At 36.7% G+C, this 25225-nt stretch overlaps 1 pseudogene; it reads right to left on the reverse strand.

Annotated features, from left to right (window-relative positions):
• LOC149845971 (uncharacterized) overlaps positions 1 to 25225 on the reverse strand; it is a 56369-nt pseudogene that overhangs the window by 30766 nt on the left and 378 nt on the right.

Consider the following 25225-nt stretch of genomic DNA (forward strand, 5'->3'; position numbering starts at 1 on the left):
GTAACACCTCACATGGCATTTTACCCATCAACGGTTTTGAGAGAGGATAGTTTATGATGTATATAATAGTAAGAACACATTCACCATAAAACTTGATTGATAAATTGGCCTAAAAATGAAGGGCATGGGCCACATTTAGTAAATCTTCGAGCTTGTGTTTGATTGTAGCACTTGCGATTTTGATATAGTTTAACTTTTAAGTTGAAGCAAAATTTAAGTTAAATTCAGGTGAAATTCAAGAATCTAAGTTAAACTAGGACTCTAGTTAAATCTTTTATGAGCCGTAGATCTCATAAGAAATCTAATTCAATGATTTTGGATTTGGATCAAGTCTCATTGGATTGGACCCATAGCGTAGGATGCTTTAAACAATATCATTACTATTTTGATAGAAATTTCAACCAGTCGGTGGCTCACCTATTAAATTTAAATTAACCTCCACGTTCTTCATTTTAAGGTCATCAAAATCGATTATCTACACACGCTAATTGGTATTGATTTGAGTATTTTATCATCAACCGAAATTCATGCCTAATTATAGGTCAAAAATTAATATTTTTCAATATCAATAAATTTTCTTGTTGATTCATATGCATATAACTAAATCTAATATTACCACGATGATCTATGTTTCAAGGGCTATCGAATCAACTATTTAAACATCCAATTCTGATGAGTCTTTGGTTTTGTATGCCTCCCGAAAGGTTATCAAGTCAATAGAGCCCAAGCTAGGGTAAGAAGTTCCCACTTTTTTTTATAGTTTAAGTAATTTCGAAATCTAATGAATTAGGACCCATAATTTATTTACTTTTTTTTATTAATAAATAAAATTAATAGATATTAACCTCTTATATTAGAGATAAGACTCTTACCTAAGACCATGTATAAATAGAGGCCCTTATGAGAGGATTAACAAAGTTAGTTCTCTCTCTCTCTCCTATTCTCATTAGAGTTCTCTAATCTCTCTCTTTTCCATCTTTTTCCTCTTTCTTGGAGCTTTTTTAGCAACCATTGAAGCTCTTTTAAGGTTCTAAGATGGAAGATGAAGGCTGATCTATGTTTGAAAACCCAATTAATACATCAATTATGTAGACACCGATTTTTTCAAATGCATGAAATATGCGTGGAACGATTTTCAAATCTAAACTATTGATGGATTTGACCTTGAAACACCTCTCTAAGATGATTTTCCATCTAGAGAACACATTTTAGGGATCTATGTTATTAAAGAATAGAAAAAGAAAAGCAGTTTTTGAAGTGAGATAATTTACAGTCCTTCAAAGAAAAAAATGATTTAGGGAAAGCTTCTTTTTATAATTTGTTAGATCTTATTGTTTTAGCATGATTAACATATTATTTTTAGCTTATATTGATGAAATAAAAGGTTTATAAGTTCTGAAAATTCGTTATATGCTACAATCCATGTTCTTGTATACGAAAGATTGATTTAAAGAAGGTTTTAGGCAAAAATATTTTTAGGGCTTTGTTGTTTTTTATAAAGAAAGATGATCTGAGCATGTATGATGGATTATTTCATGTTTAACATTATTAAACATGTTAATGTATAAAGAATCCATGTTTCCATGATTGGTTAGGGTTTATCATGTATCTTGCATAGATGTAATCTTATTCAAGTTATTTCTTGATGGTTTTACGATTCTTGAATGTTGCATGTTATTGCTTTAGCAAGATAAGCATGGATCTTAGAAAATAATTATTGTATGAGGATCTAAATATGTTTAGAGCATAAAAAATCATTATATGCATTGATCTTTAACTTGAATCTTATTCTTTCTTGATAGATCTTGCATGATGTTGAATCTCAGTTTTTTGCCCTCATTTTTTATCTCGACCTGTTTCAGAAAAAAATCTGCAACTCATTGAAAATGAAGCCAATAAATCAAAATAAAAATACTAGAGTGGTCTACACACCAAAGCTTAATTTAGACTCTTGAATCGCTTCATTTGGAGTAGTATTAAGGCCAAAACGTCCTTTGTAACATAGCATTAGTTTTCTGCCCTGTCTGCAGGACTGTTTCGACCCATGATTTTGTTAGTTTTAAATACCCAATAAATATTAATCAAAATAAATTGAGAAAAACCTGGGTAAAAGGAAATAGGTAAAAGAAGATCATGTAAAAAGTGTTTTGTAAAAAGATTTTTCTGTAGGCTTGGAAAAATTCCTCAAACTGGGATAAATTTCTGCAAATGACAGGATCTGTTATATATTTTTCCTGAACAATGTTTAGTCCAGGAATTTTCATGATTTTTTTACAACAAATTTTTAGGTTTTGTTTCTTGGACTGTTTTTGTAAGAATAAGGGCATTATTAGTCAAATTTAGAAAGTGTAATTCGGTTTCTTAAATTTTTGGTGGGTTTTTCAAAAATAGGTTAATAGGGACCCAAATTTACACATGACGACATATATGAATGCTTAGATATAATTTATATTATGCAACATGATTATTGATGTTTATATCAAAATTTGAGCTTATATGTATGCAAACTGAATGTATTCTATGTTATCCTTGATTTATAATCCTTCATATAACATGCATAATAATGAACATTGAATATCATAAGGCATGATCAATGTAAAGTGAATTATTACACATGTTGTTGCTTGTTAAGCAAGATCATGAATTGCATGTAGTTGCAACCTTTATTTATGCATGTGAGCATATGACATAGTGATAATGATGTGTGATATGAGCATGTGTGTGTGGATTGGGTGTGAGCCTGGGTTCGGTGGAACCTATGGGTGCCTGTTGTGCACCAGAGACAGAAAGGATATCCATGTATATAATCACATAATTGCCTCATGAAGGTCGTGCCCACAGTGTTAACTGTGAAAACTGGATGGGTCAAAAACAAACTTGCTTATGAAATCTTCAGTGGGAAGATTGGGCTGGTGAGCCCGGGTGCGTGTACAGTGTGCACATGTAAATTAATTTATGAGCATAATAATTAAATAACACCCATGACTCATTCAGAGTAAGGCCTTTGGATTGTGACCCGCTTTGGAGAGAGTAGAGTACACACGATTGGGTGACTGTTGAGTTGTTTTGGAGAGCGATGGCATCTCCTTGTCCCTTGTCTCTGATCGTAGGGGGCTCGGACTACCATGTGTTCTTGGTGGTAGGTCCAAAATCTCTGCAGAGTAGGAATCGATTTTGTGCTAAACCACTGAGAGTTTCTCTCGGTTAAGGACCGCTTCAATGGGACCTCGGTGAGAGGTTGATAAGTTCTTTCAGTTCAATGAGGTTAATAAAATGCATGGCATAATATACGCTTCATTGGATTGGTTGAATCAAAGTTAGGAACCCGAACATGTACCATCGGGCATGAGAAAAAGTCGCACATAAAAAGTCATAAATGAATCATTGTAAAATTTTAGTTTGTGCATGAATTGTTATTTCATTGGCATAATGTATTATAGCATGTTTATTTCTGAAATATGAATGCGAGCATGATTAGTTGTGTAATTGTGAATGTTGCATGATTAGTTGTGTAATTGTGAATGTTGCATAACTTAGATGTTATCTGAAAAATATGTCAATGCCTATTTATGTGATTGAAATATTTGTGTTCACGTATTTTGGTGATTACCTATTTAGGCTGTAAACTTATGCCTCTATTTATAATATTTCAGGCAATGAATAGGTCGATGGGTAATGACGGTAGGCTCGGGGTGGCGCCAAGAGAGTCACAATTCTTTACGGCTTTGAGGGGACTTAATATTTTGATATTTGTTTATTTGATTAAGTCTTGTTAACTCTAATAAAGTTTGAGACTAGCATTTAATTTATTAAATGCATGGTTTGATTTAATTATTTTAGTTTCATACGTGTGTGGGGGTGTCTATAACCCACTCAAGGCTTGAATCGTATAAAAAAGAGTTTCTACTGTGTTTCTTGAAAAAGTAATAATTTAAGGATTTTTGTCATTTGGATGCTTTAATTTTGAACTTGGTTCTACGAAGCTATTAAATGTCAGTGCATGCGTAGGCTGACTCCCTAGAACTTAATTTGGTTAAGGTAAGGCCAATGATGAAATACTAAGTTTAAAAATTTCTTATATGTAATAGTTTAATTGGATTCGTTGATGGTGGTTTCATATTGGATCTGGTACTAAGAAGCTAAGACACACTCACACTTGTACTCACGCGGGCCGTCTAGTACTTGGTATGGTTGAAACGAGTCCGTTGATGAGATCGTTGCATTATTACATTAATTTTTTTTTTTAAATTTTCAGCTTCAAAAATTGAGGAGTTACATTGACGACCATGTTTTGTGACAAAATTACCACACGACTATGTTGATGATTGATTTCTTTTTCTCTAAGGTATGTAGTCATATCATTAGAGAAAAAATAAATATCATTATCAGGTTTAAGACCTAAGATATTGATACTGAATTGAATTTCAACCATCATAATAAAGTTTTGAATAACATCAAGGTTTTCTATCTTGTGTTTCGCGAGGTAAACACATGTGCATCTACTATAGTCATCTACTATAGTCAAGAAATATTGGGCTCCTTTCATAGATAAAGTTGGTATACCTCTCATATGTCATAATGGATGAGCTCAAATGATTTAAATGATGATATAGAGCTATAGGAAAAGGTAATTTAACTCGTTTGGCTTTATGACAAATAACACAATGGTTATTTGATATATGCTCATGCACTTTAATGGAATTAACAAGAACTTGCAATCTTAAATTTAACAAAAGTCCAAGTATAAGATGCTAAATAGGAGAAGAAGAAGAAGAAGATGAAGCACTTAAAACACGGTTACCATCGATGTCAAAAATGTAAAGGTTTTCCTATAACCTACTCGCTCCAATCTTCTTATTTGAGTGTAGGTCCTAACACAAACAATAATCATCCTTGAATATAACCTAACATTTTAAATCATGAATTAACTTGCTAAATGAAAGGAGTTAAAATCGAAATTGAGGAAGATATAAAATGTTGGTCAAGACAATTTTTGGAGATAACATGACGTTGCCAACATGTGTTCCAGAAACGGATGAACCGTTAATAGGAGGGTATGAAACAACAACGATTGGTAATATGGTCAGTGACACCCGAATCACAAATCCAATGTTGAGACATAAACAAGCAAACTGAAAGCTTAGGAATATTACCCGTGAGGTTGGTCATGGATGATGGATTTAGGTTACGTAGATTGGCCATTTCTGGTTAGTCTTGGGCTGGAAAATGGCATATCTGGTACTGTCAGATGGTACTGGCCAACCATTTATTGGCCAGTCAATGGCTGCAACTCATCCACTTTTTTTTTCTAATGGATGTCTAGCAATTTTCAGGTCAACCGCTAGTAAAAAAAAATGGCTGACAAAATTTTTTATTTTCCTCATTTTTTTACTTTTTTTTCATCCTTTTGTTCTTTGGCACCATTTGAAAAATGGTTAATCTGGTGCCTATTGACAATCCCAGCCATTTTTCGGTTGGTAGCTGGTCAGAAAATGACCAGCATTTTATTTTTATTTTTCTTGATTTCTTGTTTTTTTTTTTTTTTGCTCTCTAGCCAAACATCAGCCGGAAAATGAAAGATTTGGTGCCACCTGGGCATCTCCACTAGTCGATGGTTGGAAATGTGTTTCTTGTTTTTGTTTTACTTTTTTTCATTTTTTTATTGTTTTCTCTCTAGCCATTTTCGCGCTAGCCACCTACTGGAAATGGTCGAAGATATTTTTTAATTTTCTCAATTATTACTTTTTTTTGGTGCTCTGTGGCCAGCCACCAGCTGGGAAATGGTTGTGATGGTATTTCCCTGCTGGGCTGCACCGGTCAATCCATTTTTCAACCAATGACTTGTCGGAAATGGATGGCTAGCTTTTCTTTTTCTTTTTTGTTTTTAGCTCTTCAACCATTTTCTAACCAGTCACTATTTTTAGCCGATGGCTGGCTGAAGCCTGAAAATGGCCATCTATTATTATTATTTTTTTTTTTTTTTGAGATTTGAAAATCCAAAACCCTAGTTTTCACGTTTTAGGTCATCTAAACACTAAACAAAAACTGAATTTTGGCCAGGTTTCCAAAAAACCATGGTTATGCCTTTGTCATCCAAACGGAGGATTACTTTTTTACTGTACGCATTTAAGGCAATTTATTAAACACTTGCTCCACCCTTCAACGCTACAGTAAGAATCAAAAGCATGTCCCATGTTCATGGCAGGGGAAGGGTCAATGTTCAATACCACATTCACAAAAGGAAAAAAGTTGCAGGTGTCAACTGTTAAATGTTTTAATAAAACATATTTGGTGCCTACCAGCTCATAAAACCAACAATGCGATATTGTTGTTTTTCTTGCTGAATAATTACGTAGTTGATAACAGACGAGTCTCAATAATATGCTATTGAGATAATAAGCCAATGGAATAGCATTTCCAATATTATTATCTAAAGCCTTGGGACACCAAGCCAGAAGGAATCGCAGCTAAGCTTACATATGCAATGATTTACTTTTGTTTATATTTACATGGAGAAACCACCCCCAGGATCAGAAACTTAGTTGTGCTGGCTCGGCCTGCCGTACCTACGGTCGCTGTCCTGGCTGTGTAAAACTCTGTGAGCTTACCCCTTACCCCCAGGGAGTCAATATGCAAACATTTACTTGCATGACCAAAATCTTCAATGATTTGGAGCTGTAACATGATCCAAGCGTGTATAATGTAGGCCACAAATGCCCAATGCAGTTTTGCGCCAAAAAAGATACAAAGAAGGGTTGTTTCATGTGCTCACAGAATCATCCACAGAAAGTGCAAGTTTACAATTTTCATCTATGAGATAAATTTATAGCTTTTTTGGACTTAAGCTTGACAAAACTATAATCTCTTTTAAATAAAATGTCACAATAGCAACTGCTTCAGACAAACTACTATTTTGAAGCACCCAATTATAAATTTGTTAAAATATTTTAATTTTCTTTTCTAAGCACTCCATGGAAGAGCAGTTACTGCACACCTCTCTCTCTCTCTCTCTCTCTCTCTCTCTCTCTCTCTCTCTCTCTCTCTCTCTCTCTCTCTCTCTCTCTCTCTCTCATGGTGCAGAGCTAATCTTGATAGCCAGCACTCAGCAGACTAAGAATTCAAGTGCATGCGCTATCATTCAACTCGATCAAATGTGGGCCTACACCATAAGCTTGCTAGATATAGTGAGAACTGAGCCTGGTCTCCCTGTGGCTGGATTTGCACCCAAAACTAGATTAGGTTAGAATGATCTATAGGAGAAATTAATCGTACTTGGTTCTATCTGACTAATCAATCATTGATCAATTCCCATATGACTACCAAAAAGAACATTTTATCAAGCATAGATAATAACTATATTCCTGTATTAAATCCTGCAATCAATTTCCTGAAATGGCTACGATAAATATGCTAGCATCTTCATTATATATTTATCTAACGTTGACTAGACCCAACTCTCCTAGTCAGCACCCCAAAATGCTTAGAGTATGTCATCTGGAATCGTATACGTTGGTGTCGTAGTGTCACGGCCTTTCTTCTATGTCTCTTTCTGACTCACATGGAGAGGGAGATTGACGGGTTGTTTGGGACATGCGGCACACAATTTGCCTTAGGCGAGGAACTACGTAAGCCTACCAAAAGCGAGATCAGAGTCGTGCATATCTCATGCACACTTAGCACAGCGAAATATCAAAAGCGACAGAGCCGAACGAGTCAATAGAGTGGAACAATGCCAATTGTCAGTGCGAAGAGCCTCCAAGCCTACGAGCGACGGGTGTGTCACCTTCCTGTGACAAGCGCACAAGTAGTCGAGAGACGATATAGCCAGCTACGCATCCCGATAACCATCCTAGACCTTAGAGTAAGCATCAAGTTTCAAAGATACACCGAACAAGGGGTATATTGCATTTTGGCACATGTGAGCCCCGTGGAGCACAGCTTGCGCCCTGAGGAGCCCCCCCCCCCCCCACTACGATGGAGAAAAACTTTTGCCCCCCAACCTAAGTCAGTTGTTAGTTTGACTTAGTGAAGCTCTCTAGCCAAGAGGAATCACTATCACTCGACATGCACTTATCGAGCCCCTCGAAAGGGTGTGAGGTTGGGCGGCTAAAGCAGGCCCCGTGCATGACCACTGATGCCCATGAAGAATTTGCATACTCGTGAGTACCCCCGTGCACTCCGATGTGCTACTCACATGATATAGGGATTGCCCACTCCAGACTACACAGTGGTGTACCAATGCAAGTCAAGAGGAAGGTCTCCTATATAGGTGTTATGGGTGTTGACCCCCCCCCCCCCAATAGGATGAACCCTAATATCTCTTTGAAATGCACCACTTTTATTCTCAATGAAGTTCTCGAACATAGACTTCATATTTTGCCGAAATGATCACACTGGGGTCTTCGTCACATATGAATGCATTGGCAAAATTTTGATCTTGGCTCGGTAATTCTCAATGTGCAAAGAGATGCACGACCCCGAAGTTCTAGCAGGCCCGTGTAGACACTGGCGTGGAACTTTCAGATGAATTTACTCCTTTTTTTATATGATTTCATGGACACGTTCCCCACATATGATTGTACGGGAGAATACTCGATCATCGCACATGAATTCTGCATGAAAGTGTTCTGTTTGCGGGCTTGAAGTTGAGACATGTCACAAGTGGTGTTGCACCCATGGAGCATGGTACATAGCCGTGGGTGACTGGAGAGACCCCAGTGGCACTTGAGAAGTAGCGCTCACACTTTAGGCTTGCTTGTTGAGCTGCTTACGAGCAGTATAGCATTGTCTCATGCCACCGCTCATGTCATAGCCAAGGCATGGGCTTTCCACTTAGTAACATGCACGTCACCATAGGCCCCACCGCACTGCACATGCACGTGTGCCACTTTTGATTGGTCACAAATAAAGTTCGGCATATTCTCCCCCACTAGAACAAATCAACGTCCTCATCAATACTTCTTTAATTAGGAGGTGACTGAATCTGAACCGCAGAAGATGGTGTAGTGCAAGCATTCTTCAGGAGTCTCTATGCAAGGTTGTAGAGCAGAGTCAGATTATGAGATGGAGCTCACTGTCAGTCCCTTCAAATGTGGCATTTAGAAGCCACCAATGATGCGTAATGTGAGAATCATCACCCACTAAGATACGTGGCATAGAGAGTTTCAAAGTTGGAGGTTGTCCAGTCATCCTGAGCATATTGGGTGTTTGGCACCCAAGGTGGTTCGTTGAGCAGTACAACGCGACCATGAGCAGATGTGACCTAACAGTACAATGACATGGTATATTCTGAAATTGCCATGGATTTTTTGATAATAATCAAGATAGGACACTCTATAGAGTGTGGGAATCATCACCCACAAATATGCACGGCATGGACAAGCCGCCATAAAGCTCTTAAGTTGGAGGTGGTCCGATCCTCCTAGCACAAAAGATTTTCTTTCCTCTCATTTTGATATGAAGGACATGGGTGAGGCCACATATGTTCTTGAAATCAATATCCGTCATGATTGAACTAAAGGTGTCCTTGGTCTCTCTCAAAAAATTTATATTCTTAAGGTTCTTAAAAGATATGGGATGGAGAATTGTTCTTCGAGCTCGGCACCTATAGTGAAAGGGGATAAATTGAGTGTAAAGGACTGTCCTCAGGATGATACTGAAAAGGCTCATATGGCAATTATCCCATATGCTTCAGCGATTAGGAGTTTGCAGTACGCGCAAACTTGTACCTGACCTAATATCGTATTTGTTGTGAGAATGCTTGGTAGATATCAGTCAAATCTAGGCATTGCACATTGGAAAGCAGCAAAGAAGGTCATGTGCTATTCGTAAGGAACAAAGGACTACATGTTGACCTACAGAAAGGTTGACCACCTAGAGGTCATTGGATACTCTAATGCGAACTTAGGAGAATGTCTCGACACTAAAAAGTCTACTACTGAATGCATTTTCTTACTAGCCGGTGGTGTCGTCTCATAAAAAAGTGGAAATCAGTCTACAACTGTTGCTTATACCATGGAGGCGAAATTTATTGCTCTATATGAGAGTTCATCTCAGGCCATTTGGATAAAAAACTTCATTACGGGTCTTCGAAATGTTGACTCTATTGAGAGACCACTAAGGATCTTTTGTGATAATAAAGCAGTCATGTCCTCAAATAACAACAAAAGTTCTACCTCGTGTCGACACATGTAATTAAAATACTTTATTGTTAAAGAAATGATTGAGAATCATCTGGTATGTATTGATACAATTGGTATGAAGGAAATGATTGGGGATCCCTTTACTAAAGGGCTAGCATCGGGATTATATTCTCAACATGTAAAGGAGATGGGTCTTTTTTTAGTCCTTTGGATGTATGACAATACATTATGTGATCACATTTGTGAAAATGAATTGATTCTCTATGGTTTTGTGTATTGTTGATTTTGCATAAATTATCTCTCATTTGGTTAGAGAGAATAACAGAATAACAATATTAAAGGACCAATAGAATAGGTTAGAGACCAACCTATTTATAAAGGTAATTTTAACATGCTAAAGCATTGAAAATGAGTTGTATTATAGTACATGAAAATATGATATTTTATGAAGAGATGATCATATCCATGACTCATATAATTTATTCTTGTGATACCTTGATTTAGTACCCTTTCAGTGTCAATGGGTAAAGTGGGAGAATGTTGAACATTTGAGTTTGGGTACAACCCATAGTGTGACCCGGTTTGACACTAATGAGTGGGTTAGTGGAGCTGTTAGTAGGCACTTAATGGGTGTTAGTGGGGTGGAAGTTACGTGAATGTAAAGAGTTCACATTCTATAACCACCCCTATCTTTCATTATAAATAGAGGGCTTGACTATATGATGAGGATAGTAAAAAACTATAGCCTCTAGCCTATTGCTCATAATTGTCATTGGGTTCAGGGTTCTACTCATCATCGACTTCAAGGCTTGGGCTCATTGTGGGCGTCGATAGGCTGAGGAGAACGTCGAGCACCCACATGTCGCATAGATCATGGCATCTACTCGTACGTGCATATTTTATATTCTAGTTTTATTTTTTGTGAATACGCCAACACTTGTTGCTTGGGACATGGTCACTATGTCAATCAATTGGGGTGCACTCGGTATACTAAAACTAGTAAAACTCAACAATCTGATGCTTTGTAATTGGTGTGGTGGAGGTTTGCCACTAAACCTTCACCTCTATTCATCTTCATAAAGGTTAAATATCACCTGTAGAAATAATTGCCTCCTCATTGCTAAACACCACATGGAAAAGGGGGTCCACGAGAGTTGAGATCGAAAATCATCAGCAATGGTCATTTTTATAATATCCACTCTCATTAGGGTGGCACACAGCACCACATGGGGTGTCCTTTTAGGCTCCTCTCAAGAGCATTTTCGTACCACCCATTTTCATACCACCAGAGCATTTTTGACGGACATGCTCAGTAGAGATGTGTGATGGATTTTCAAAATCACTTGATCCCAACAGGATCCAAGATCTTGAAGGGAATTGCCAAAATGTTCACATTCTTCAAGTCGTGTACAAAGCCCACGGATATTGAACCCTTCTTTTAGTGAAAGTTGGAAAGGGAAAGACATTTTACCACCACATCATGCAACAAAGCAAGCCTCCAAGACAAAATGGATTGGCTCCCTAGTCGTGTACTCTGTTCGGATGGTCCTCCTCCTTGCCAGGCACGTGTTTTTTGCATGGTTGTTGCTTGTTTGACATATTAACACTCAAGACTGATTACAAAAAATTGGACATCAATTGGCCATCAAATTGTCACTGTGTGGATACAGATGCTTATTGGTTCATATCTGTTATTCCTATTTAGCTAGTTTGAGATATTTTTTCCAGGTTTATGGTAACTTCCTTGATTACCATGTTATTTATCTTTATCCTTTTCGGGTGAGATTTCAGTTGAGATTGAGTCTATCTCCAACCAATTGTTGATTGTTTGAATTGGATGGAGTCTTCTATTTATATCAATATATTGTAGCCATCTTGGTGTGTGAGATAACAATAAACAAGTGAGTCATTTTTGCTTATGTAGATGTAGGCAATCATTGCCGAACCACATAAATATGCATGATATGATTATGTGTGTTTTCATATGAGTTTTGTAACATGGTATCAGAGCAGGTTCTCTGAGGTGATCGTTAGTCGCTGATTCTTTTGGAAAAGAACAAAGAAATGATGGCTGCCAGCAATGTCAACTTCTCGGGAAGTTCAGTTGACAGTAAGGTTGGTTGCCCTAATCAAAAGCATTTACTTAAAATCACAAATTCATTATTCTCCGGGACCGACTACCTTAGTTAGGCAAAGGCTATTAAGTTGTTCCACAGTGATAGATCCAAATTAGGATATATCACTGGAAAAAACTCGAAACCAAAAATCTCAAATCCTGCCTATAAGAAATGGGAATATGAGAATGACATTGTTATGAGCTAGATGTTAAACTCTATGGAACCAGACATTGCCAGAAGTTTCTTGTTTATGAACACTGCAAAAGAAATCTGGGATGCAGTTAAAGAAATTTATGGTGAACAATTTAACCTCACAAGGGTATGTGAACTTCAACTGGAAATTTCTAAATATACCCATGACGACCAGCCCTTTAGTGTGTACATAGGTACACTTAGAGGGATATGGGATGAATTGCTTCAATATCGACCCCCAACCGGCAACATTCTTAAGAACAAGAAAAGATTTGAGGAAGATAAGGTTTTCAAAGTCTTTGTGGGTCTCGACCCTGACTATGAAAATCTTCAAAGTCGGATCTTGATGACCACTCCTTTGAAATCATACAATGTTGTTTGCGCCATGATCCAACGTGAAGAAAATCGTAGAAAAATCATGAATCCGAGCCACAATGGTAAAGAGGAACACCCAAAAAAAAAAACAGCGTTTCAAGTTGGATTTAGAAAAAATCAGACACCAAGTGAGACACCAAACGACCCCACTCAAGATCGATCCAAAGCATGGTTGAAACTCAAGTGTACCTATTATAAAAAGTTGGGGCATTCCAGAGATCAGTGCTAGGATCTTGTGGGTCATCCTAATTGTGACAAGGAGACCAATGCAAAGCAAGATACAACAAATTTTATCACCAAAGATGATCTCACCCGATTCTTCCAACATATGGCTAAGACAAACTTAGCATCTACTTCTCCTATCAAAGATGCTCCTGCCGACCAACAATGTAAATCATGTGCTCTTCTTTCATGTTTTTTAAACAACAAGTGGATCATTGATTCAGGAGCCTTTGACCACATGACAAACCATGATGATGGTTTGATCTGTTCACAAAAACCAGTATACATTGCCGATGGATCCATCATGATGGTCACTAGCACAAAAAATGTGAAATTCATCAATCAAGACCTTGAATCTAAAGTGCTTGTGGTTCCTAAACTTGCTACTAATCTCATGTTTGTGCGTAAGATCACAAAAACTTATGATTGACTGGATGTTTTCTCTTTAAAGGATGTAGTGTTTTAGGACAGGAGACGAAGAGGACGATTGGTAAAGGCGTTGAATGTGATGGGTTATACATCTTCAGTCCACCTCAATAGACCTTCTTATATTTTGCTCAATCAAGTAATTTATACCATCTCTGGCACTCTTTTCTTGGACATGCTTATGCTAAAATCATAAAATTAGTGATACCAGAATTGAATAATGACAACTTATCATGTGATGCATGTGAGTTTAATAAGGTCTCTCGACTTCCTTTTCAGAACTCTTCTACCAAGAGTAATGAGTTTTTGGAATTGGTACACTCTGATGTGTGGGGTCCAACCCTCGTAGACTCTTTGTTTGGTTTTAAATATTATGTTACTTTCATTGAAGGCAAGTGTCGTGTTACTTGGGTATATTTTCTGAAGCATAAAAATGAGGTGGCCAAAGTTTTTATAAATGTTTACAATCTTGTGCTTACTCAATATGATCATAAGATCAAACTCCCGAGGTCTGATAATGGAGGGGAATATATTAATGAAGTTCTTGATGATTTTCTAAAGCAACAAGGGATAATGCCTCAAAATATGTGCGCAGAAACCCCTCAACAAAATGGGGTCACCGAAAGAAAAAATCATCATTTACTTAATGTTGCTTGGTCTCTCATGTTTCACATGAACATTCCTCAACCATATTTGATCGATACCATAGCTGCAGCATGTTATATCATAAATTGGGTCCCAAGTTCTAGTTTGAGAAATGAAATTCCTATGTAAAGGTTAAGAAATCAAAAAATTGTCATCAAACATCTGAAAGTTTTTTGTTGTAAGTGCTTTGTTTATATCCAAGAATTTTTTTGAATCAAACTTGAGAAAAGAACTATCAAATGTATTTTCGTTGGATATTCTTCATAAAAGAAGGGGTTCAAATGCTTTGATCCTACTTCAAAAAAACTATATGTATCAAGAGACTTGAGGTTTTTTTAAAATGAACCCTACTTTCAGTATCCCAACGAGGGGGGGAATCAGTCAGATATGTCAAGTCTCATACCAGGTCCCATTTTGCCATTTTTTTAGCACCTTGCTGACTCCTATCCTAACCTGTGTAGTCTTAAAGGTCAAAATGACTTATCTATTCAAGATTCTGATACCCTTTTTTAACCTGATCCAAATTCTTCTTCTACGGATCCTGTCACTACTTCCAACCCAAGTCAGCCCACAACCAATCTTGTTCAAGAGAATGGTAACATCATAAAGTCGTCTCGACCTACTACATCACATGTTTGACTGAGAGACTACTATTCCTATTGTACCACTCAATCTTTGAAAGTACATTCTAAAGAACATCGATTGGACCTCTTAAAATTATCTATGTCGTATCGTTCCTGGCCAAAACCTATGCTCACCATGAACCAACAAATTTCAAAGAAGCTCATGAAGACCCTCAATGGAAATTGGCTATGGATGATGAATTGAAGGCGTTACTCAAAAACAATACTTGGACATTAGTTGAACTACCTCAAGGAAAAAAAACATTGAGATATCGTTGGATATATAAAATCAAATATAATAGTGACGGATCTATGGAAAGGTACAAAGCAAGATTGGTCGCAAAAGGGTATACTCAGAAAGAAGGTATCGACTTCACTGAAACTTTTGCACCCATTGCAAAAATGAGTTCTATTTGTATTCTCTTCTCTGTTGCTGCTACTAAACAGTGAGACATCTTTCAATTAGATGTGAAGAATGTCTTCCTTTATGAAGAGTTAGAAGAAGAAGTATATATGGATCTTTTGCCTAGATATAGCTGTGATCTTGGGAAAGTGTGCAAACTCCAAAAGTCTATTTATGGCCTCAAACAATCTCCTTGAGCCTGGTTTGCCAAAATTAGTGAGGTTCTTATTAATATTGGATTCTGACGCAGTACTGCTGATTATATTATGTTTGTGCATCGTTCATCCCAGAGCAATGTCATTCTGTTTGTATATGTTGATGATATAACTCTGATAAGTGATAATAAAGCTATGATGCAAAAAACCAAAGAAATCTTGTAGGCCAAATTTGAGATCAAAGATCTTGGCAAACTAAGGTATTTTCTTGGCATCGAAGTCGCACATTCGAACAAAGGAATTTTCTTGTGTCAGTGAAAGTACACTCTAGATCTTCTTAAAGATACTAGAATAATTGGAGCAAAGGAAACCATAACTCCCCTTGAAGCTAACTGCAAGCTAAAGAAAAATGAAGGAGATGTTATTGCCAATTTTGAGAGCTTCCAAAGACTTGTGGGAAAGTTAATATATCTGACCATTACTCACACAGATATTACCTATGCCATGAGTGTAATCAGTCAATTCATGCATCAACCGCGATCCATTCATGTTGAAGTTGCACACAAAATTCTTCGATATCTTAAAGGGAGCCCAGATAAAAAGATTCTTAAATAAAAACCTTGACATTGTGGGGTTCACTAACGCCGACTGAGCATGAGACCCTAATGATAGAAGGTCAACAACAGACTTATGTTCCTTTGTTGGTGGTAATCTTGTCACTTAAAAGATCAAGAAACAGTTTGTAGTTGCTAGATCCAGTGCTGAAGCGGAGTATCGCGCCATGGTTGCATGTACATGCAAGCTCATTTGGATTAAGGCTCTTTTACTTGATATGAGTATAAAAATGACTCAACCAATGAAACTCAAGTGTGATAACATGGTTGCTATATATATTGGAGCTAATCCGGTTTTTCATGAGGAACTAAACATATTGAAGTCAACTGCCACTTTGTGAGAGAAAAGATTCAAGCTAAAGAAGTATACACATCATATGTTGAAAGCGAAGATCAGTTGGTCGACATTTTCACTAAATCCCTAAGTCATGAACCCTATCACAAACTGAGTTGCAAGTTGGGTTTAATGGATATTTGTGCACCAACTTGATGGGGAGAATGTCACCATGTGGATACAGATGCTTATCGCACTACAAGAAAATAGGTTAGTAGCGACGGAATTTAGCGATGAAATTATTCCATCGCTAGTTAGCGACGGATTAACGAGAGAAACACATTTGTTGCTATAATCAATGAAATTTACGAAAATAGCGACGAAATATATTCCCTCACAAAATCCATCGTTAATTAGCGACGGATTTTGTGAGGTAATATTTTGTCGTGATTTAGCGATGGAATATATTTTGTCACCATTTTTGTGTTTTGATTTACGGCGGCTTAGCGACAGAATTAATCCATCGCTAAGCCGTCGCTAAATGTCGCATAACCCCTAATCCCAACCTTCTTTTTCTTTTCTTCTTTCGTTGCTCCCGCTCCCGCCCGCCGCCCTCTCCCTCCCGCCGCCCTATCCGTCGGCCTCTCTCCGACCCCCACCTTCCACCGCCGCCGTCGGCAAGTAAATTTTAAAAATGTTGTTCCGACAGGGGGGTCGACCCCCTGTTGTTCCTTCGATTGATTTTTCCAGCCTCGTGAGTAGTAGCCATGGAGAGCGTTGTTGCACGAGAAGATGAACGGAGATTGCCCCCACAAGGAGGCTTGTCCGTGTGCTGTGGGAATGAGAATCTGTTTGAGATCTTCGAATGTTAACAATTGAAATTAAATGTCCTATTTTGTTGGTTAAAACTGAAATATCGCTGCTTAGAAATCTATATTGAATTGTGCTTAATGCGTGAATGTGGTGTTTCTGACAGAATCCTTTTTGATACAGTGTGTGTGGGTTTCAGATCATCAGACCCTGTTGTAGGAGTCTTATATACGTTTGATATTGCTTATTCATATGGGACTGATATGCTTATGATTGTTTATTTCATTATTGATGGATTAAATCAGCAAACTACATGTTAATTGTTCAGTATTTGTTTTATATGATATATATTGTTGTTTTCACGATTTATCGTGTTGAGAATTGCAAGAAAATTCAAGCCATAATTTTGTTTTGAGGCACACACCACGTGTTTGATGAAATGGCTCAATGAACTAAAATTTGTCTTGCTGGTATGAATTTTGTCGTGTGTTTGTAGATTCATATTCATATATGTTGCATGCATTCAGGGATTAAAATTTTGTGCTCGATTATATGCTTAATTAATTTGTTTCCAAAACTCCCACGTATAGTTAATTTGTGATTGCTAGTGCTTCTTGTTGGGATGGTAGTTTGTTAAGTGTGTGTTTGTGAGTATTCATTGTTTGGGAACAAGGTCATTTAGTGTAAGGTCTTCACAATAGGATCGTTTCTTCAATGATATCATAACCCACTAGAGTTCGATAATAGGGCCAACATACCCACTTTGTCACATTCTTACATAGTTTAATTTAGGTATTGCTTGCATGTTTTAGCATAGACTGTTTACATTTACTAATTTAGGACAGGTGGGCTTTATTGACTTCGGTATTAATCTCTAGTTTTGGGTATAGTTAGTATACATTTGTCCAATTAGGCATCGTTAGTTTAGGGCATATATGTTATTTACGTACACTTGTGTCGTTTAGCTTTCATGTTCCGTGTCTTATAGATGTTGCTGCCATCACTCACTCACTCTCATCTCTTGTTGACGGGTACTCTCTCTCGTTTGTCTCTCTCTATGTCTCTCATCTCTCTCTTTGTCCATACTTGATGTGAATTATTTGAATGTATTGTATGACATATGTTATTTATTAGAATATGGTTCGTGAAGGTTATAGTGGTCGTTCATCCAGTAGTAGTCAGGCCCAACCTTCATCTTCACGGGCTCCTGTGATAGGTATATTATTTAACTAATTGGATGCTTGATTAGTTAAAATGCGCATTCTGAGAATTTCTAACATATTTTTTTACATATGATGTTTCGCCTATACACGACCCACCTACACCAGTTGATCACACAAGTCAGGAGCCAACACAGGAAGCAGTGTCTTCTCAGTCTGGCACAAGAAGACTCATTCGAATAGTGTATATCGATAATCGACCATAAGTATTTTGTTTTCAATTATTGCATATCTTATAAATATTTTATATTGATATTTACTGTGTACCAATTCATGTGCAGCACGAGGTTTGAGCCACAAGAAATAGTACGCGAGATTAGGAATTCACTTCTTCAACATATACCAGGATCAGTTGCTCAATGGAAAGAGTATCCAAAAGAGGTGATAGATAGATTGTGGTCCTCATTCACGGTATACAGTTGTTTCTCATAGTTAATGTGTTTCCTATTTAAAAAAAATTTAGTCATGTCTACTAACTTTCTGAAAATATTTGTAGGCTTCAAATCGCTTCGCAACTACGGTGGAGGAAAATGATGTAAGGAAGGTGTAGCAGAAGGTGACTATCAATCGATTTGCAGACATGTTGCACAATATGAAGACTGCAGCAAAAAAAATATCTAGCGGACTAGATGATCCAGTACAGTGGAAGGGCCATGGCTCTATTACTATCAGGAGAGATTATTGGGATGAAATGTGCGATAAGTGGGCGGGGGATACATTTCAAAATTGTTCTGCGAAGGTTGCACAAAATCAAGCAAAAATGCCTGAAGCTCATCTACATACAGGTGGATCTAAGACATTTGGGAGCCACATGAAGAAAATGGTAACTCATTAATATATACTATTAATTTTATAAGTATTGTTGTAAACTTGTTAACTAAATCTTTTATCATTTAACTTCGCAGGAAGCAGAAAAAGAAGGCATTGTACTATATAATGATGTGTTTGTTGAAACACATAAACGGAAGACTACGGGAGACTTCGTATCAGAGAAGACGAGAATGACAACGGTAATCATTGCAATATGCAAGTTATCATAATGTTATTATTAATTATTAATGCATACTTTATACATTATTTTGTAGGAGGCATATGAACAACAGATGGTAGAGCGATATGGCGATGACGCTACTCAGCATCCATCATTTGATCATGCATCATGGGTGACTGCAGCAGGTGAACCCAAAAAGGGTCGTGTGTTCGGGTTTGAGAGTAATATGAATACTTCACCTGTTATTGCTTCTTCCAGTTACGGCTCACAGACTTCTTCCGTCGACATAAGCTCCAAGCAGCAGCCTATTCTTTCCGGTGAAGTTGTATGCCAGATCGTTAAGGACACAATGCGTGACTACTTACATGAAACCGTCGCCGACGTTCTCCGAGCTGAGTTCAACAGTTTTTTGCTGAACAGTGGAACTTCGATTGCAGGTCTCACTTAGGTATGAAAGTTTCATGCAATATATTGCATGTCGTTAGATTTCATGTAACTTTGATTGCCTTAACATATTCAGTTTTTTCACTGCCTTAAAACACATATGAGCATGCTATAATCACATATTCAGTTTTTTGACTGTCGTAAAACACATATGAGCATGCTAGAATCACATATACAGCTTTTTAACTGCCTTAGAGCATATATGAGCATGGTAGAATCACATATAGAGTTTTTCTGACTGCTTTAGAACACATATGAGCATGCTATAATCACATATTCAATTTTTTGACTGCCTTAGAACACATATGAGCATGATCGAATCACATATGCAACGTTTTGCTTGCCATAGAGCACATATGAGCATAGTAGAATCACATATAGAGTTTTTTGTCTTCCTTAGAGCACATATGAGCATGCTATAATCACATATAAAGTTTTTTTCCTGCCTTAGAGCACATATGAGCATGATAGAATCACATATAAAGTTTTTTTGACTGCCTTAGAACACATATGAGCATGCTATAATCATGTATTCAGTTTTTTAACTGCCTTAGAACACATATGAGCATGTTATAATCACATATTCAGTTTTTTGTCTGCCTTAAAAAACATATGAGCATGCTAGAATCACATATAGAGTTTTTTTACTACCTTAGAACATATATCATTCATGATAGAATCACATATAAAGTTTTTTGCTTTGCCTGCCTTAGAGCACATATGAGCATGATAGAATCACATATAGAGTTTTTTTTACTGCCTTAGAACACACATATGTGCATGCTATAATCACATAATCAATTTTTTGACTGCCTTAGAATACATATGAGCATGATCGAATCACATATATAGCTTTTTGCCTACCTTAGAGAACATATGAGCATAGTAGAATCACATATAGAGTTTTTGTGGCTGCCTCTGAACACATATGAGCATGATATAATCACATATAGAGTTTTTTTACTGCCTTAGAACGCATATCATTCATGATTGAATCACATATAGAGTTTTTTGTTGAGAAACTATTTTGATGACACACAATATGATACACTGTCATATTTGATTTAATATGATATGATAATATGTATTCTTGAAAAATGTTATATTATGACTGAATATGCTTTGCCATGAATCTAACGAGTATTTGATGCAAGGATATCTCACCTAAAAGGATGGAGACCTCTTGTTCAAGTACAACCGTGGTGTAATCATACTTCTTGAAGAAAAAGCTTGATGAGCCATGCATTCTTAAAGATCATCTAAAGAGATCGGCTTCCTCAAGATGAAGATTTTTTCTTTAGAGTCATATGTAACAGAACCTTCAGAAGCATGCATATTGCATATTACATACTTTATCATAAAAGTCACTCATTCCCAAAAGCTATATTTTATAAAAGTATACGATAGTTTCAAAAAGCACCTTTTTGAAAACCAATAATTGTACCTTCTTACAAACCTTTATAAAAAAGGTATTTTGACATGATATATTAGCTCATGATTTCAAAAAGCAATAATTGTACCTTCTATCATGTATAAGACAACTTGAAAAGAAATAAAAAGAAATGATTTCAACTATGTAAGAAAAAGACAAAACATAAAAATCGGCTAGACAAAGAAAAACAAATATAATATGTTTAGAAAAGACTTTAGTTACCTTTTACAACTCAAGAATGTCGACTTACTTAAAGTCATCATTCTCTTTGTAAAACATTAAATACCTCTTCTAAAAATCTTTTTAGAAATAACTTTTTTAATCTCACTCAAGAATGTCGATTTGCTTAAAGTCTCCATTCTCTCTGTAGACATTAAAAAGCACATCATAAAGCAATTCTTGATATGACTATTTATAAATAAAGATCTCAAAGCATTTATTGTACTTACACTCATTTAAGTAAAGAAGTGACAATTTCTAAATAAAATATTTAAGTACTACAAATCATTAATTAGACTAAAGACAAAACTACATGATGGCTTACACATCCAACGTTCAATGTACTATTATAAGAAAAAAAAATTTTACATAAAATATATCATACCTAAAATATCACAACGACTAGTGTACCCCAAATACTACTTTTATGGAAAGAAGACTTTTTCAAAAATCCATAAAGATGTCTTTTGAAATGACTTGACATCTCACATCCCAAAAAGACTATCATTTCAAAAAGGCAACGACTATTTTTCTAAGGCTATATAAACACAATCAAATTACTTATTTCACATGGACATGTGAGCTTACAACGAGAAAAATTCCTATTCGATATTTGAAAGAGAGCCTTGAAAAAAAAAAAAAGAGAAAAAGTCAAGAATAGCTCTTTGACAAAGAGTATCTTCTGAGTGAAAAGAACAGAACATTCTGAGAATCCTTCATTCGTGCATTCATATCATTCTGAAGGTTCTATAGGAAGTATTGTAACTTTTTGTTATTCACTGTATTCATTCTTTTTTAAAGAAGTAGACATCTGAGAAAGAGGGTGTTGCCCTTCTCTGTTGAGAGAAGAAGACCTCTGTGAAAGAGGGTGTGCCCCTTCTCTGTTGAGAGAAGAAGACCTCTGAGGAAGATGGTGTTGTACTATTTATCCGGTAACTCGGATGTTATAGTGGAAAGCTCAAGTGGTTTGCTTAGAGACTGGATGTAGGTTTGGGATTTGACCGAACCAGTATAAATTCTGTGTTTTAAGTGTTGTGCCTTATTGCATTTTATTTTTATTTTATCGATCTTTATAGTATTTCACTATTCACCCCCCCTCTATTGGAATTTCATTTTTTGCCCGCCTTAGAGCACATATGAGCATGATAGAATCACATATAGATTTTTTTACTGCCTTAGAACACATATGAGCACATGATAGAATCACATATAGTGTATAATTTATTTCAATATATTTTGTTTATCAATACCGATTGTTCTTTTCTTGTATAGGTTGCTAGCGATAATCAGCGTAGCGGAGCTGAAGGGACAGATCAAGGCAATGAACAAGAAGACACACAAAATCTTGGCGATGATTAGATTAATGTGTTGAAGAAGTTCTATTTTTTTTGTTTCTAAAATGTAATTGTTGAATTGTAAATAATTAAACTTGTTAATTTTAAAGTGGAACGATTAATTATTTTAGATTCCTTTTATATGAAATTTTATGTGTACTTTATTTTTTATTTACAGAAAATATAAATTGTATAGGAAAGATAAATTGTAGCGTTCTCGATATTTAATTTTCAAATAAATTTTTTTATTTTTTTCAAGTTTGCGACGGATTAGCGATGGATATATTCGTCGCTATACATATAATTTAGCGACGGATGTAAATCCGTCGCCAAGCCGAGGTCGCCGTTTAGTACCGGCGGATTTGCGACGGAATCATCATTCGTTATTCCGTCGCAATTAGCGACAGATTTATTCCGTCGCCAGTTAGCGTCGAAAAATTCGCGACGTAAGCTGTCTGTCGTCTCTTCGTCGTCAATCCGTCGCTAAGCCGGTTAGCGACGGATTAGCTAGTGACGGAATAGTGACGACATGAGGTAGTCGCTAATCCACTGCTTTGTTGTAGTGTCGGTTCACATTTGTTATTCCTATTTAGCAAATTTGAGATATTTTTTTTCAGGTTTATGTTAACTTCTTTGATTACCGTGTTATTCATCTTTATTCTTTTTGGGTGAGATTTCGGTTGAGATTGAATCTATCTCCTGCCAAATGTTGCTTCTTTCTTTTTGGGTGAGATTTCGGTTGAGATTGAATCTATACCAGTGTATTGTCATCTGGGTGTGTAAGATAACAATAAATGAGTGAGTCATTTTTTCTCCCGTGGATGTAGACAGTCATTGTCGAACCACGTAAATATGCGTGATCTGATTATGTGTGTTTTCATATGAGTTTAGTAACACCACTATCAGGGGCGTAGCTAGGATTCATGTGAGGGGGGGGGGGGCAAACAGGGGTGTAGCAAAAAAAAAAATTTATTCCCTAATTTTTTTTTGAGATAAAATAAAAATGGCTACAATTATTAATAAAAATCTATTTCATATGGACAAATCAAACTATTTGCTGCAGTCAGGTCTGCACTAGGACTGGGCTGGGCTACAAAAATGGATAAAAATATATTTCATATGGAATCAGGGCTGGGCTAGGACTGGGCTTTTAAAAACAAAAAACAAAAAAAAATAACTGTTTCGGGAGGCAGGATGCCCCCCCCCCCTAGCTACGCCCTTGACCACTATGCATAAGCAGTTTGGAATTGGCCTCTCATCTTATGTGGTTTATTCCAACAAATTTTTTCTACATTCTGGCCTGGGTATCTCAATTACAGCTGAATCATGCTCAAGCATAAGACAACTATCAGTGAGTCCACCAGAAGTAACGCACCCTAAGAAATGAGCAATGATCTGCAAGTGGTGGCTCTGCTATGCTTGGTGGATGGTCTGACAAGAGATCAATAGCAGAATCTTTAGAACTGCTGTCACTCCTGCTAAGAGGGTTCTAAGTTGCATAACTGAAGGCGTGATCTCTGTCGTCTATGCTTTCTGGCCGGATTTAGGTCAGGATTGGAACTAGCGTCAAGGTCGACGCGGTTTGTTCGATGGTAGCCCCCGTAGAAATCACCGTGGCCAGACTCCATCTCCTTTTTTTATTAACTTTTCATTATGTTTTTTTATGCATAGGGATATCTCATCCCTTCGTTTTTGTAATGCACGATTTCCTTTTAATTTAATTTTGCTTTAAAAAAAACGTTTTTACATTTAAAAACAACTTGCGATATTTAGCAAACAGACCATATTAGAACACTCAAGTTAACATTTAGTGGATACAGCACACACAACCATGATTTGCTGTAAGGCTGAAATAGTGACCAAATATTATTCCTGTCTTTTTTTTTTGCAAGGCCAAGGGAAAACCTCTCCATCATCTACCACACGTTTTCTGGACTCCGGTTGGTAAAAACTTTCAAGTCCCCAAAGCCCTGCCCACTAGAGAGTACACCCAGCTTAGATCTTGCACCAAGGGATGCTTTTTGTGGGTTTTTAACTTGTAACATCCAGTCAACTAGGTGACATTCACAAATGGCTTATATTTTTAATAGAAGAGTAGAGCCCTAGTGGGTTTTGAACTTGTGGTATCCCATCAACTTGGTGACAATTTTTGGGCATCCTTGTATATATATTGCACCATCACATCCATGAAATAAATAATTACTGTGAATCTCAATTGAATAGATTGCCCTGTGTAAAACCTGTTTTATGCAGCTTTGTCCATCCAAATCCACGAATTTCTAGGATACCTTGTGTTTTGATACTTTAGTAACGACAAAGCAGGACAGAGGGTGGGCACAGAGAACATCATGTCCTCCTGCTCAGTGCCCGTTTAACGAATGGACAGAAATAGCCTATATTGACAGGCAAGCCAGGCAAATTTGCTGCATTAATCACTTCCAGCTGCTTCAAAGTCTACGCCACTACGCCATCGCATTGTGTGAAGCGTGAATCTAACCAAGTTACGATCAAATATCAAAAAAGGCAGTCGACAGAAAATAGCAAAACGGTTGCTAATCGCAGGCTAATAATAATAAAATATAGCAAA

This window comes from Nuphar pumila, chromosome 2 (assembly GCF_984573655.1).
Source record: "Nuphar pumila chromosome 2, dmNupPumi1.hap1.1, whole genome shotgun sequence".
Lineage (NCBI taxonomy): Eukaryota > Viridiplantae > Streptophyta > Magnoliopsida > Nymphaeales > Nymphaeaceae > Nuphar > Nuphar pumila.